Below are 4311 nucleotides of genomic sequence, written 5' to 3' on the forward strand. Positions count from 1 at the left end.
CATCTCTAATCTTGGATGGGATCAGAGAACCTACAATTACACTTGGCCACTTGGAGGATATGAGAGTCAGTCCTGGACCAGAGGGGCCGATGGATTCTTCCAGGTGTGGTCTGGCACAGTAGACACCAGTCTTTGGTCTCCACTCTGATCCCCTGACTCTCTCTAGCTTCCGGGAAGGCTCCTTCTCGGAGCCAGATACTCTTCCTGCGCAGAGGAAGTGGCAAAGGGGAACCACAGAGCTGGGAGAAATGGCTGAAAATAATCAAACACCTGGCTTGACCGCTTATCAGAAGAGAGGTGCCACGGAGACAGTGCCATCTCGGGGGGCAGAGGAGTCTTCTGCTGAGAGCAAATTTCTCTCCCTCACTTCCCCCGACCCTCTCTAAACCTCCGCCCTTCTTCCTGGGAGTCTGACTTAGGATTGCTGTTGAAGGCTTTCTAAAGCAGACTCCAGCCTGAACCCACAGGCAGGTAAAAGCACACATTGGATGCTAGCGTGGGGCTTTTGGTTTTTTTCCCCGTTTTGTGGGTAATGAGACAGGTGGTTTAGAGTAAGGAAGAAGCATTATTCCTTTGCTGACAGCCTCACCGTTAGAGGTTTTTGCCGAGTCGAGCAAACATTCTCCTGCTCTGGCCCTGGAGCTGCAGCCGACAGCTCTCACTGGTAAGGTGCCACCTGGACCAAGTCGTCTTCTTCCGGTGTGAACCCCTGTTTCTGTCCCCTCATCACATTGTCATTCATTTGTTGCCTTGATCAACTGTGATGCACTGTCCTGAGCTCTCCTGGGTACAGTTCAGAAACCGGAAGGACTGTTAACGAGTTTTTGATTTTATAAACTAGGCTTTAAGGCTCCTTGATAAGAATTTTTTAAGAAGTCTTTCCGCAAAGAGCAAACTTATGAGGGACGGCCTCTTGAGGGTTTGCTTGAGAGACACTGTCCGGATGTTGCCACACTTTACAGGGTAACTTGGGTGCCACAGTCCCTCTCTGTGCCTCAGTTTCCCCACCCATGCGATGGGAACATTCGTGTCTTCCCCCCACCCCCACCTCATGGGGAATGGCCCGTGAACTCATCTGGGAGGCTGGGGATGATGCTATGCAAATGTGTGAACTTCCGTAGTGGTTTCTAGTTCATTACCACGTTTCCCCATCTCCCACAGGCAAGGCCTCCCCTGAGAGTTCCTGCCTTGGATCCAGAGCCCATACGCACAGGCCATTCTGGGCCGTTCGCTCTTTAAATCCCCCCCTAGCCTTTTGAACTGGGCCTTGGTCTGTCTTCTTACCCTTTGGCAAGGAGGATGCTCTTTGGAGCGATCCAGGGGGATCCTTTTAGGGCCAGACGCCGTCATCTTGATTGGGAGCCTGGCTTCTCCAAACCTGACATGCAGTAGGAGATGCTCATGATTCAGACCCTTGCTCTGAGGCCATACAGTGCCAGGTTTCCAGATCTCTCCGGGAATATTACTCCTGGCAATTCGGGGGGAAGAGAAGGCCCACCCAGAGGCAGAAGGGATGCTCCCGGCGAGGGTAACGTGGGAACACGTTATGCGTGTGTCTCTGTACGTACGTATGTGCCCATCCTCATCACCATTTCCTTTTCAAGTCAGAGCATGCCCGAAAGTAAAGGGTTTGCGGAGAGCTGGGCTCTCCAGGGACTCTGGTTGCCGTAGCAACCTTCCAGACTGTTTTCTCTATCCTCTGATTTGGGCAGCCAGGGAGAACAGGAGACTACGTATTCCCAGCTTCTGAAAGGGGGACGCCTCTCACGTATGGCTTTAGGGGCCGGTAGGGCTAGGACAGGGATACGTGACCTGCGGAAAATGAAGGGGAAGCAGGTCCCCAAAGCTTCCTATCTGGACCTTTCTTCCTGGTTTCCCCACCCGGTCATTGAAGCGGCCTCATCCCACCCCTGAGCCCTCAGAAACTTGAATGCTAAGCAACTGCCAGTTAAACCCATGTCCATCTTATTTTTTTTTTTTTTGAAACGGCCTTGGAGGGGACAGGCTTCTCCAGAGGCGGTCAAGCTGGGCCTCGCCAAGGGTCGCGCTAGTTTTAGTCCATAATAGCGCTGTGGCGCCCTCACGTCCTCAGAGAGAGGCTCCTCGCAGCCCTAAGGGAGACAGAGAAATGATGCTTCTTCTCCCCAAGGAACACTCTAGCTCTCGGGAGGAATCTCGTGGGTGGTTCGTCTTAAGATGTCGAAGGAAAACTGAGAGGCTGTGACCTGACCTAGTTCCTGTGAAGGATTCTGCCAAGCGACCCCCTCTGACTCTGAGCCTCTTGATGTGGATTGCGCTCCCCGAGCGCCGCGACACATCTGTGCCCGGTGTTGCTGTGACAGCTGGGGTGGCGATTTGGCAGCTGCCAGCAAAGGGGTTCAGGTCACCGTTACACCTGACTCGGGCGCAACTCAGGAGCTCGCAGAGGTCTTCCTGCATCTGTGAAGCTCGGCTGAGACGTGGGAGATTCTTCCTGCCAGATCCGCCCCGGGAGAGAAGGGGCCAGCAGGGGCCCGCTGGCCGTCTTTGCGCCCGAGGTAGGTTCTCCGGTTGGGGAATTTCGTTCTGGCCCAGTCCTTCCGGCCAAATGAGAGCAGGGCCGGGGAGGGGCAGAGAGAGGGCGGGAGAGAGTGTTTTGGGGGGGAGGATGAAGCCTTTGGTTTCCTTTCCTCCGCGGCCACCGCGCTCTCTGTGTGTTTTTGTCTGCATCTACTTTACTCTCCTTCTCTCTTTCTGTTCCCTCACTGCTACCTCCCTCCTTCATATATATATATATATAATTTACGTATTTATTTCGGCTGTGCCGGGTCTTTGTTGCGGCATGCGTGTGGGATCTAGTTCCCCGACCAGGGATTGAACCCAGGCCTCCTGCGCTGGAAGCATAGAGTCCCACCCACTGGACCGCCAGGAAAGTACCCCTCATCCCCTTCTAATCACCCCCTTTTCTCTGTATTTCCCCTTTCTTCTTCTATTCAGTGTCACTTTCTCTGCCTTTTGTTTTGTTCTCACATCTCTGATTTTCCCCCATCCGCTGCTTGAACCTCTTCTTCCTCCTCTGTGTATCTTTCTCTCTGTCTGTCTCTTACATTCTCAGGGGCTGGGTGCACCTTGGGGCGTTTCCGTTGACATTGCTCTTTGGACTCTAGGATGGCCGTGACCCGGGGTGTTTGCTCAGAAGGTTGTTCTCCAGCTGGAGGACCCCCTTTTCCCTGTCATCTTGGTACAGCATCCTTTCCTAGGGTACTCACCTCTGTGGGCAGGGTCCTGAGCTTCTGGAGCAAGGTGAGGTTGCTGTGGGTTTAGAAGATGTCTCGGACAAAATTTCTTGAATCTGCGAGGATAAAATAGAGGAGGAGAAAGAGAGAGAGAGAAGGGACCTGATAGCAGTACATTTCAGAGAAATACTTGGATTGTGTAGCACTGGACTGTGCTCACCTCAGCATCCCCCAACCTTAAGAAGCTTACAGAAAGGTTCAAGACAATGGCACAGTGGAAAAAGTGAAATAAACACAGAAAAGAGGGCTTGGGAGGAAGGCATAGAGTGGGATTAGACTAGAAAAAGTCTTGATTCAAGGGCGACCTTCTGACTGCCCTTAATTCACTCGAAGGGTCTCAGAGCTGTCTCTCTTGTCCACCGAAGGCAGAAGACAAGCAAAGGACATAAATGTCAGCGGTGCAAGGTGCGGGGGACACTCCCTGGCATGGTGGGTTAAGATTCACCAACCGGTCCATAGGGAGGCTCGTGCATCTCCTTGCCGGAGGTCGTGTAGGCTGAGTCCCACCTACATCAGGATATCAGGCGGCTTTTGGAGGGTAAGGGACAGTTTCTAAAAGAGGATTGTGGTGACAGTTGTACAGCTCTATAAGGCAACCCAAAAAAGTCACTGAATTGTTAAAAGAAAAGTGACATGAGAGTAATACCCTCAGAGTTTCACCTCTTGTCTGGGAGATGATTTGGTTTTATAAATCTAGAGGTTAAGCCTCTCTAAAGATGGACCAGACTGCATGTTCAGGGTGGAATGACAGGTTTTTTTCTCTGCCACACGGGGACACTTCAGAGCTTTCATGCAGTTGCTGCCTGCCCCTCCCTTCCAGTGCCAAGAACTGTTTGTTTTCTTTTGTTTTGAATTCTGACAATGAAACCTTTGTGGGATTGACATGCCCCTTTCTTTTTGCTCTGGAGACAGGCCAAGCCATTCCTGGTCCGTGCAGAGCCTGGCTAGCACGTACTGAACTAGGATAAGCACGTTGGACGTGACTCATTCATGACAGAGGATGAAGGCAAGGAACTCGCCTCCCCCCCCCCCCCCC

Source organism: Physeter macrocephalus, chromosome 6, assembly GCF_002837175.3.
Source record: "Physeter macrocephalus isolate SW-GA chromosome 6, ASM283717v5, whole genome shotgun sequence".
Classification (NCBI taxonomy): domain Eukaryota; kingdom Metazoa; phylum Chordata; class Mammalia; order Artiodactyla; family Physeteridae; genus Physeter; species Physeter macrocephalus.